The sequence below is a fragment of the Capricornis sumatraensis genome, chromosome 4 (assembly GCF_032405125.1).
Source record: "Capricornis sumatraensis isolate serow.1 chromosome 4, serow.2, whole genome shotgun sequence".
Taxonomy (NCBI): domain Eukaryota; kingdom Metazoa; phylum Chordata; class Mammalia; order Artiodactyla; family Bovidae; genus Capricornis; species Capricornis sumatraensis.
This window is the reverse complement of record NC_091072.1, coordinates 80,143,531-80,156,134: the sequence shown is the minus strand read 5'-3', so window position 1 is coordinate 80,156,134 and position 12,604 is coordinate 80,143,531. Positions and strand designations below refer to the sequence as shown.

At 38.6% G+C, this 12,604-nt stretch overlaps 1 protein-coding gene across 1 annotated transcript in view; it reads right to left on the bottom strand.

Moving 5' to 3' along the window:
* Positions 1-12,604, bottom strand: part of NELL2 (neural EGFL like 2) — a 388,326-nt gene that overhangs the window by 294,662 nt on the left and 81,060 nt on the right. The gene's annotated exons all lie outside the window — the stretch shown is intronic.

Sequence of the window (12,604 nt, the reverse complement as noted above, 5' to 3'; positions counted from 1 at the left end):
CCAGAAAGATGGGATAGACAAACTTTTCCTATTCCTCCCAGTAAGTACAACTAAACAGTATATCACAAAACACACAATAAGAAGAATCTGAGAGATGGGGAAAAAAAAACACACTAGGGAACTCAGGGCCCAAGTAACAACAGAGTGGTCAGTGTACTGGGTATTCTTGCATTCTTTTTGCCTCTCAGTCTTGGAACTGAAGAAATCAGTAACTTGAAAATAACAATGGATGTGGACAAAACAATTCCTCCCAAAAGCCTACTTGTGTTAGCTAAAATACCAAAAAAGGAGAAGCCCGTAAAGAGAAACATTTTAAGAGAGCAACCACTCTATTCCAGCCAAGCATCACAGGAAAAGCTGTGACTCTATCCCCAAACATGTCAGCAAAGGCTAAGCGCTAGATTTCTAGTCTTCTGAGGTAGGAATCATGTGAGCAACACCTCTGCCAGAGTGGTATCAGCAAAAGCCAAGGAGAGAGAGCCAAGAATTTAAACCCTATCAGCCAAGGTTAACGAGATGAACCATGGCATCAGTGGAGACCATGTTCCAACCCTAGTAACAAAGCATACTGCCCTCTCAGAGGAGGCCTAGTGGGAGTTTGAACTTTCACCATCACCCAGCAGTAATGCAGCATCCTTACCACAGTATCTGGTGGAGACCATGGGGAGAGGTGGAGATTCCACTCCCCCATCCAGAAATCATAAAAGTACTGCCTCAACTGTCAACCAAAGGCAAGTAGGGAACCTGGATTTCTAATTCCACCTGGAAGTAACAAGATGACACCCATTCAGCCTCTGCCAGAGCACTGTCAGAGAAAACCTGATAAAACATGGAGCTTAAATGAGATCCAAGTCTCAGAACATTATACAAAAATAACCAGGTTTCAATCCAAGTTTGGAAATATGATACAGAAATATCCAGGCTTCCATCAAAAATCAATGTCATACCTAGATTCAGAAAGATCTCAAATATAATGAAAAAAGACAATCAATAGACATCAACACCACAAGATGATAGAGATGTTAAAATAATTGACAAAGGTTTTAAATAAGCATTGATAAAAAAAAAAAGAGCAACTATAAACATTTCAATACACTTGAAACAAATGAAAAAAGATGAAGAAGCCTCAGCAAAGAAATAGAAGGACCAAATAAAGAAGAACCAAAGAACATTTTAAAACTGAAAAAATACAATAACTGAAATAAAAAGCTCAAAAGATGGGCTAAACAGCAAAAATGGAGGGGATCAAAAAAGAATCAGGTAACTAGAAGATAGAACAAAAATTATCCAATCTGAACAGTAGAGAGAAAATAGATTGAAAAAAAAAAAGGAACAGTCTCAGAGACCTGGGAGACTAAAACAAAAGCTCTAACATTTTTATAATCAGAGTCCATAAAAGAGGAGAAAGAAGGTGAAATTGAAAACTACTTGAAGAAATTATGGCTGAAAACTCTCCACATTTGGTAACAGATATAAACTCACAGATTCAAGAACCTGTGCAAAACCCAAACAAGATAAACTCAAAGAAATACTGATCATAACTAAACTTCTGAAAACTAAACATAAAGAAAAAAACACTGAAATTAGTGAGAAAAAAAATTGAAAATTATGTTTAAAAAAAAAAAAGAATGGTCATGAATTCCCTAAAATAAAAAATGAAAGCTAGAAGGAAGCGGCAAAATATTATTCATGTGAAGAAAGAAAAAACTATTAGCCTAGAATCATATACCCAACAAAATTATCTTTCAGAAATGAAGAAGAAATCAAGGCATTCTCAAATTAAGAAAGAATAGGATAATTGAATCAACCTTCAAACATATGCATGTTATGTTTAAAGTGCCTAATGTGCATCCAAGAGGACGTGCAGGGAGGACAGCTAGACCCACAAGTCTGAGATGAAGACAGGTTCATATGGAGACAGGAAGTGGGAGTCATAGACATATAAACTATATTGAAAGCAACGAAAGCACTGGGATTACCTAGGGAATTATAATAGGTTAATGAGGAGAAGGGGATGACAGAGGATGAGATGGCTGGACGGCATCACTGACTCGATGGACGTGAGTCTGAGTGAACTCCGGCAGTTGGTGATGGACAGGGAGGCCGGGCGTGCTGCGATTCATGGGGTCGCAAAGAGTCGGACACGACTGAGCGACTGAACCGAACTGAACTGAATGACACATTAACATTTTGAGGAAGAACTAGCAAAGGAAACCAAAGGCTGGTGTGAGTAGAGAAGAAAAAAAGTGAGAGTCCTGTCACTGTCACTAAAAATCCAATAAAATACCAACTATCCATCGGTTGCAAAGAGCTGGACATGACGGGATGACTGAACAACCACAACATACACTAGTAGGGAAATCCATCCGTATTCTGGAACATTATACCACCCTCTGAAAGAATGGAACTCTGACATGAACAAGGCCATAGTTAATTATCAATCATATTAATAAAAGCTCTATAGGATCTCATTTAGTTTAATAAAACTGTGTGTATATGGAGAAAAAAAAAATCCGGAAAGATATATATGCCAAAATGTTAACAGTAGTTACCTCAGGGGAGTACAATTTGGGGGAAAGGATGTGAAGAATCTCTCAAATATTTTTATAACCCTGAAGTTTCTCCTTCTTCTATTATGTAATACTTCCTTACACACATATATAGTAAAATTCTATGTTAAGATAAAAAATTAAGTATTCAAGTATATAAAATATGTGTAGAAATTATTAAGGATAAATAAAACACCAACTTGTTTGGTTTTTGATACAGAAGAAACCAGAGAGTCCTTTCTATCTTGTTATTTGGAAACAAGTATTCATTATTTAATCAACTCAACTAGTGAATTCTATAATGATAGGTAGGTGTTTGCATTTTAAAAGAAAATAACATCAGCAAACACATGGTCCTATTGTTATATACCTTCTGTTTTACCACACAGAGACAAGAACTCTACCACTGCTGTTGGTCTGGTCTCCTCCTCTAGAAACTACTTGCACCTGTATTGAATTCCTAAACTTCAGATAGTAAAATTATCCTTAATAGCAGAGGCTGACACTATGCTCCACAAACAAGAACAACCCTTAAGAAATTAAATATTTTACCAAAACTTACATTTTTATCTGCATCACACACTCAAGTTTTTTAATGAAACAGATATACAATACACACAAAAAATATAGTGAAGATAAAAATAAATAATGATATGAAACATAAGTGTGTCTGGCATGTGGTGAGTATTTAATAAATGTTATTAATTTTCAAAACTGCACCTGTCCTCCATTCGGTAGCATCTAAGTGGGAAGCCCTACTCCCCACTCCCACCGCCTCAGCAGATCAGTGTGGTTAAACACACAAATCCTAAAGCCTGACCTCCAGCTCATCTCCTGGTTGGAGAAGGCAATGGCACCCCACTCCAGCAATCTTGCCTGGAAAATCTCATGGATGGAGGAGCCTGGAAGGCTGCAGTCCATGGGGTCGTTGAGGGTCTGACACGACTGAGTGACTTCACTTTCACTTTTTACTTTCAGGCATTGGAGAAGGCAATGGCAACCCACTCCAGAGTTCTTGCCTGGAGAATCCCAGGGACGGGGGAGCCTGGTGGGCTGCCGTCTATGGGGTCGCACAGAGTCGGACACGACTGAAGTGACTTAGCAGTAGCAGCAGCAGCCCTCCTGGCAACAGTAAGCTATTCCATCTCTCTGTGCCTCATCTAGTTACTCAGCTAGAAAACAAGGATACTGACTGCACTTGTCTCAAAGGACTTCCATGAGGACTGTGATGAGTCAGTTTAAGAAATCACTCAGAACACTACTCAGCACACACAAAACACATTGGTTATGTTTTTCACTTCAAAAAGTAATTAGCCTCCAATTAAATCAATTTAAAAAAAGTAAAGGTCAAATCCTCCCTCTTCCTCCCTGTGGTACAGCCAGGGACAGTCCTATGACACATCCTAGCAATCTGACACTCTTCCTTGGGACTGGGATTCTGGATGAAGCACAGCGAGGAAGAGAGGGAGGAGAGACTCCTGCATTGCAGTAGGACACAGCATCCCAATCGCTACATTAAGGTCACTGCACCTTGCTTCCTGTTTGCTGGCCTGCCAGGGTACCTTTGCTTATTGCCTGCTCCAAATTCTGGCACCTCAGCTTCCCCTCAGTTCTGTAAACTGCCCTCCCTAACCACCACCTCCAAAGTCACCTTACAAGCAAGAACTTCTACTAGTGTATTATAACTGTGGCATGGGGAAAATACATAATTGGAATAAAATGTATTAACATTTTTAATAGCAACTGAGTGCTAGAATTATGTATGATTTTTAACTTTCTTTGTATAATGTTTTATTTTCCCTCTTACATTTAATGAGCATTTACTGCCTTACATTAAAATCACATTTTAAATTCTAAGAAGATAATTTGTCAAATTTCAACATACCATGTCTCCCTGATTTGTCATTCATAATTTGGAGAGGTAACTAAAATCAGAAATAAAGTTCACCCTTTATAATAATTTATGCCCTTGTTAATCAAATATCCTTTGCAATGGCAGAAATATAAACTAAGATTAGGCTATGGAGAAATAGGCAACAGAGGCAGGACATCATTCATTTTATGAATCTCCTTCATAATTCAAGATCAAAGGATAAAAATAAGGTCATGTCTCAACTGATAAAGAGGTTACACACAACATGAAATGAGAATTCTTTTGCCGCCTTAAATTAAAACCTAAATAGAAAAATGATCAGGTCATCTCAATACATTAAGCTACAACTCAGTTGTAAATTAGTTACCTGAAAAAAAGCCACAAGCACTTCTAGTGTCAACTATATTATTAGTGTGGTTCATGAATGGTACAATTGCAAAGGACTGATGTGCACAGGATTTGGAACTGAAAACCCAGCTCCACCTCTCACTACTACCCATGACCTGACCACTCACCACCTCATTTCCCTCATCTGTAAAATAAAGATTCAGTGGCATAATCCATATAAAGAGTGGCATCAAAAACAAAGAAATCAACAAAAGATAACTATTTTTATTACCTCTCAATAGTCCCAATTAGGCAGCATTTATAAAGTCTAGCCTTTTATAATGAATTCTGTAAATAACAAGCAATTTGAATACATTTTTAAATATTTTATTGAGACAAAATTCTCTAACATAAAATTCAGCTTGAAAGCATACAACTTTTAATTGAAAAAATGCAGAAATCAGATAAAAAACAGTTTTCACTCTCATAGAAACTGAGTTGACAGTACTGGTATTATGGGGGCCTCTAAGGACTTCCCTAGTGGCTCAGTGGTAAAGAATCTGCCTGCAAAGCAGGAGACGTGGGTTCGATCCCTGCATCAGGAAGATCCCCTGGAGTAAGAAATGGCAACCCACTCCAGTATTCTTGCCTGGAAAATCCCATGGAGAGAGAAGGCCAGTGGGCTACAGTCAATTGGGTTGCAAAAGAGTTGGATAAAACTTAGAGATCAACCAACAACAACATCTAAATTTAACTCAAATAGTCCGTCCATGGGATTTTCCAGGCAAGAGTACTGGAATGGGGTGCCATTGCCTTCTCCAACTTAAATAGTATAACCAGCAAAAATGATACATAAAGTCGAGTGGTACAGCCAAAATTGTTTTAAATTAGGCAGCTGTGTTCATTTATCAGAACGAAAAAGGCAATTTCACCTCACCTCTCCCAATGATTCCCTCAATCATAGTGAGTGAAATGGAAGAGTTGGGAGTAAAATGTGTACCTTTTGACATCCTTCATTAGAATCATGTTGGTGCTATTTTTGTTAGTTTTTAATGGTATTTGGTCATCCGCAAGGCAGTATAATCCAGCAAAGACTTCAGAGTCTAAATCTTGTCTCCATAGTTCACACTAAACAAGTAAAAAATCTCCAACCCTCAGTTTCCTTCCCTACCAGTAAGGGGTCATAAGTGTTGTGCTTTTATATGGTCATTTTGAAAATGAAATAAGGTATAAGCATTTCATTTACACAGATCCTGAAAAAGCACTCCATATATGTCATGATTATGACTTATATTTGCTCAAACTACCGCACAATTGCACTCATCTCACATGCTAGTAAAGCAATGCTCAAAATTCTCCAAGCCAGGCTTCAGCAATATGTGAGCCGTGAATTTCCAGATGCTCAAGCTCATTTAGAAAAGGCTGAGGAACCAGAGATCAAATTGCCAACATTCGCTGGATCATCGAAAAAGCAACAGAGTTCCAGAAAAACATCTATTTCTGACTAAAAACATCTATTTCTAAACTTCTATTTATTGACTATGCCACAGCCTTTGACTGTGTGGATCACAAGAAACTGTGGAAAATTCTGAAAGAGATGGGAATACCAGACCACCTGACCTGCCTCTTGAGAAATCTGTATGCAGGTCAGGAAGCAACAGTTAGAACTGGGCATGGAACAACAGACTGGTTCCAAATAGGAAAAGGAATATGTCAAGGCTGTATATTGTCACCCTGCTTATTTAACTTCTATGCAGAGTACATCATGAGAAATGCTGGGCTGGAAGAAACACAAGCTGGAATCAAGATTGCCGGGAGAAATAGCAATAACCTCAGATATGCAGATGACACCATCCTTATGGCAGACAGTGAAGAGGAACTAAAAAGCCTCTTGTTGAAAGTGAAAGAGGAGAGTGAAAAAGTTGGCTTAAAGCTCAACATTCAGAAAACGAAGATCATGGCATCCGGTCCCATCACGTCATGGGAAATAGATGGGGAAACAGTGGAAACAGTGGAAACAGTGTCAGACTTTTTTTGGGGGGGCTCCAAAATCACTGAAGATAGTGATTGCAGCCATGAAATTGAAAGACGCTTACTCCTTGGAAGAAAAGTTATGACCAATCTAGATAGTATATTCAAAAGCAGAGACATTACTTTGCTGACTAAGGTCCGTCTAGTCAAGGCTATGGTTTTTCCTGTGGTCATGTATGGATGTGAGAGTTGGACTGTGAAGAAGGCTGAGTGCCAAAGAATTGATGCTTTTGAACTGTGGAGTTGGAGAAGACTCTTGAGAGTCCCTTGGACTACAAGGAGATCCAACCAGTCCATTCTGAAGATCAGCCCTGGGATTTCTTTGGAAGGAATGATGCTGAAGCTGAAACTCCAGTATTTTGGCCACCTCATGGGAAAAGTTGACTCATTGGAAAAGACTCTGATGCTGGGAAGGATTGGGGGCAGGAGGAGAAGAGTACGACAGAGGATGAGATGGCTGGGTGGCATCACTGACTCGATGGACGTGAGTCTGAGTGAACTCCGGGAGTTGGTGATGGATAGGGAGGCCTGGTGTGCTGCGATTCATGGGGTCGCAGAGTCAGACACGACTGAGCAACTGAACTGAACCGAACTGATGACATATTTAGGCATGTTATCTAAACATCAGCAAATTTTCAGGGCTGAATTTAACTTAAATATGAATATCAGACAGAAAAATTTGATGAGAATCTAGCCAAATAACGGTATCTGAATTTCATCTATGATATTCCCATCTGGGTCATCCAATTTTTTTGAATTCACCCGGTGATCAATAATTCATCACTTCTTAAGGCCAATCATGTCATTTTTATAAAATAAAGACCTTCCTTATATTGAAACACAAAGGGAAGATAGTTTTTAAACTAAGATTTATTCATTCATTTATTTCAGCATATATTTACTATGGACACTGAGAATATGGCAATGAATAAGGCCAAATAACACTGAGGCTTGAAGATTCTCAATAATAAACACAGTATTAGCTTAAAATTAAGTTTAGCTATTTCAAAACTAAAAATAATACTACTATAAAAGTCCTGCTGCAAGAAGAGTGATGTAGCTAGATCCAAGAGGGTAACAAAGCTACCTTATGAATAATATAGCTAGAAGTCAAAATTATGTCACCGGGGAAAGTGCAGTAGCAAATGGAATTGATTCATGATTGAAGCCCTGGCATCAAACATGATGGCTTGAATAAAAACCTCTCCATATTAGTACCCCACAGAACTGAGTTTACAATAAAATAAAAGAGAAAATGGCCATGCATGAAATGGGGGTAATTTGTTACTACTAATGATGAGAGGAGCATGACACAAAAAAATGCTAGGGAACAACACTTTGAGTTATAATTCTGGATGGGAGGAGAATTTTGTGGCATCATATGTATTTTGTAAGAATCACTTTGATAAAGGTCTTATACAAGGATAGAGAAAGAATAGATATGATAAAGCACTGATAATAAGTGGGTACTCAGTTCAGAGCACAGGTGTCTACAAAAATCACAGAGTTGAACAGTTGCTGGATAAAGGGTAATGACTGAATGCTAGGCCCTCTCAAAACCTCCATTCACTCAGTTGTGAGTGAGACCAAGCCAGTGGAAATTAGTGAAATCCTGGAGAGAAAGGGTTCAAAGAAGGGGCAAACTCAAAAAAGATGAGTCTTCCCCACTTTATCGAGAATGAACTCAGGAACACACTGTTGCAAGGTTGAGGAAGATCAACTGGGAAACATGGACTCCTTCGATGATCTAAAAATGCACACATGCAAGTGTGTCAAAAATTTGGCTTACACATTTTACAAAAGGTTCACAATCCCGCGAGGTCCATTCATGGACTCCAAGCTGAGAATATGGTTACTTGTGAAAGATTTGAAAACCTGATTCTATATATGTATACAACTTTTATGATATAAAATAATTGTTTATAATTATACAAAAATTCAGAAAATACACAAAATGCAAAGAAAATTAAGATTTCTAATGGTCTTGCTGGCAAGAGATGACCAATATTAATATTTTTGTGTGTATCTTTTGTAGTCTTTGTGTCTTAACCACACTGTGAACATCTTTCCAAGTCAATAAAGTCACATCCTCTTTAATAAAACCATGGTATTTCATAGTATAGCCGTGCCATGATCTATTTAATATCCAATTTCCAATTACAGTTTCCAGCTTTTCACTCTTAAAAATATTTCAATACATGTTTCTTTGTAAACCTGCACAGTTATTACAAATGAAATTTCTGATTCAAATGGCATACACATTTAAAAGGGATTTGTTATATTCATTCACCACTTATTCATTTATTCATCCAACAAATATTTTCTGAATGCCTGTTTGTCCTAGGCTCTGTTCTAGGCCCTGGGGAAACACAAGTGAACCAAAGAGATAAAGGATGAGATGTATGGAGAAAGTAACAAGAAAATTTACAATACCATATGTAAATAGATAGACAATGGGAATTTGCTGTATGACTCTGGGAACTCAAACAGGGGCTCTGTGACAATCTAGAAGGTTGAGATGGGGAGGGAGATGGAAGGGAGATTCGGGAGGGATGGGCATAGGTGTACCTATGGCTGATTCTTGTTGATATATGACAGAAAACCACAAAATTCTGTAAAGCTAATGTCTTTCAATTAAAACAATCAAGTGAAAAAAAAGAAAGAAAGAAAGGGAAAGTTACCAAGGGAAAAAAAAATACTAGTCCTCATTACATTTGTATTAAAACAAATTAAATTAACAGAATATACCAAATAAGTAGGCTGCATGGTGATAAAATCTATGAAGAAAATTAAAGTAGAAGAGGATAAGGAGAATGGTAAGATGATATTTTAAATATGATGTTCAAGCAAAGCCTCATTGAAAAAGTGACATCTAGTGAAACCCTGAAGAAGAATGGTGACCTGAGGCAGGAGCCTGCCTGGCAAATTCAAGGAATGTCACTGACGCCTGTGTGGCTAGAGGGGAAAGAGGTAGAGTCAAAGTAATACAAAATTAGATCAAAAAGGCATAGATCTCAGAGAGGCAGACCATTTAGGGCCTTAGAGTCTAATAAATAAGTTTACCTAGCATAGGGAGAAAATCATAAGAGGTTTTTTTATTTTTTTAAGAGAGTTTTTTTTAATATATTTATTTCTAATTGATTGATGATTGCTTTACAATATTAGTTTGATTTCTGGAGAGGTTTTTTTTTAATTGATTTTAATATAATCAGTTTGGCGGCAGTGTCTAGAACAAACTATGTGGATGGTGGGAGGCCACAAGGGTTAAGTCAAGGGTACCTTGGCCCAGGGAAGGTGGTGAAAATGATGAAAAGGTTTTCTTAGGATTAAATGTGCAGTATGAGAGAAATCAAGAAACACCTCCAAGTTTGTAGCCTGAACAACTAGAAGAAAGAAGCTACCATTTACTGGGATGGAGAACACTGAATGAAGAGTAAGTTTAAGCAAGAAGATAACAAGTTTGACTTCTGACATGGCACAGCCTGATACTCCAACTTATCCAAGTGAAGATGCAGGTCAGTTCAGTTCAGTCGCTCAGTCGTGTCCGACTCTTTGCGACCCCATGAATCGCAGCACGCCAGGCCTCCCTGTCCATCACCATCTCCCGGAGTTCACTCAGACTCACGTCCATTGAGTCAGTGATGCCATCCAGCCATCTCATCCTCTGTCCTCCCCTTCTCCTCCTGCCCCCAATCCCTCCCAGCATCAGAGTCTTTTCCGATGACTCAACTCTTTGCATGAGGTGGCCAAAGTACTGGAGTTTCAGCTTTAGCACCATTCCTTCCAAAGAAATCCTAGGGTTGATCTCCTTCAGAATGGACTGGTTGGATCTCCTTGCAGTCCGAGGGACTCTCAAGAGTCTTCTCCAACACCACAGTTCAAAAGCATCAATTCTTCGGCGCTCAGCCTTCTTCACAGTCCAACTCTCACATCCATACATGACCACAGGAAAAACCATAGCCTTGACTAGACAGACCTTAGTCAGCAAAGTAATGTCTCTGCTTTTGAATATACTATCTAGGTTGGTCATAACTTTTCTTCCAAGGAGTAAGCGTCTTTCAATTTCATGGCTGCAATCACTATCTGCAGTGATTTTGGAGCCCCCCCCCAAAAAAGTGTGACACTATTTCCACTGTTTCCACTGTTTCCACATCTATTTCCCATGAAGTGATGGGACCAGATGCCATGATGTTCGTTTTCTGAATGTTGAGCTTTAAGCCAACTTTTTCACTCTCCTCTTTCACTTTCATCAAGAGGCTTTTGAGTTCCTCTTCACTTTCTGCCATAAGGATGGTGTCATCTGCATATCTGAGGTTATTGATATTTCTCTCGGCAATCTTGATTCCAGCTTGTGTTTCTTCCAGCCCAGCATTTCTCATGATGTACTCTGCATAGAAGTTAAATAAGCAGGGTGACAATAGACAGCCTTGACGTACTCCTTTTCCTATTTGGAACCAGTCTATTGTTCCATGTCCAGACTGTTGCTTCCTGACCTGCATATAGGTTTCTCAAGAAGCAGGTCAGATGGTCTGGTATTCCCATCTCTTTCAGAATTTTCCAGTTTATTGTGATGCACATAGTCAAAGGCTTTGGCATAGTCAAAGCAGAAATAGATGTTTTTCTGGAACTCTGTTGCTTTTTCGATGATCCAGCGGATGTTGGCAATTTGATCTCTGGTTCCTGAACCATTTCTAAAACGAGCTTGAGCATCTGGAAGTTCACAGTTCACGTATTGCTGAAGCCTGGCTTGGAGAATTTTGAGCATTACTTTACTAGCATGTGAGATGAGTGCAATTGTGTGGTAGTTTGAGCATTCTTTGGCATTGCCTTTCTTTGGGACTGGAATGAAAACTGACCTTTTCTAGTCCTGTGGCCACTGCTGAGTTTTCCAAATTTGCTGGCATATTGAGTGCAACACTTTCACAGTATCAAGTCTGGAGCTCAAGGGCAAAGTTCAAAACAATAGAAAATTAAGAATCCACTATTACACAGAGATGGGATTTAAAACCCTTAGAATGAGAATTCATTTAATTCACTTAGGAATTAAACGAATATGGGCAAGAAGTCTGGACATCAATCCTTAGAACAGATCTACATCCAGATGTCAGAGATGTGAAGAGGAAGGAGTCAGGAAGTAAAACCAGAAAAGTGGGAGCTCAAGAAGAGTTTGAAAGGACGGAATAATCAAAGTGCGATAGAATGAGCACTCAGAATTGAAGAATATATTTTTCAACAAGGACATCAGTAGGAACCTTGACAAGTACATTTTCAGTGAAGCAGAAAGTCAGAGCCTCATTAGAGTGGGCTCAATAAAGAGTGAGAGGGGGAAGAATTGGAGAAACAAAAGCGAAAGAAAGGAGCAGTAGCTGAATAGGTTTGGCTTGCTGCTCTAGCTTTGGCTTGCTGTTAGAGACTATAAATATTGTGGTGTATTTATATGCTTGTGGAAACAGCCAATAGAGAGGATACAAGTAATAGTGCAAAAGAAGTGAATTCCTGAAGTAATGCCCTGAGTGGAAACACAATTGAATATGCAGTTGGCATGCTGGCCTTTGTTAGGGTTATGAACACTAAACCTAAAAAGAAGAATTATAATTAAAATCATCCCACAAACAGTACTCCAGTCTCAGATGGATAGATCCAAATTATTTTGAATACTTTAAGGATAAAGAACAGCAATCTTTCACAAATTCTTCCAGAGATTACCAAAAAGGGAACACATCCTAGAACATTTTACGAGGCAAAAACTAACAAAGACATTACAACAAAGGGGAACTACAAATCAATTTATTTCCTAAGAATAGACATAAGAAGCCTGAACAAA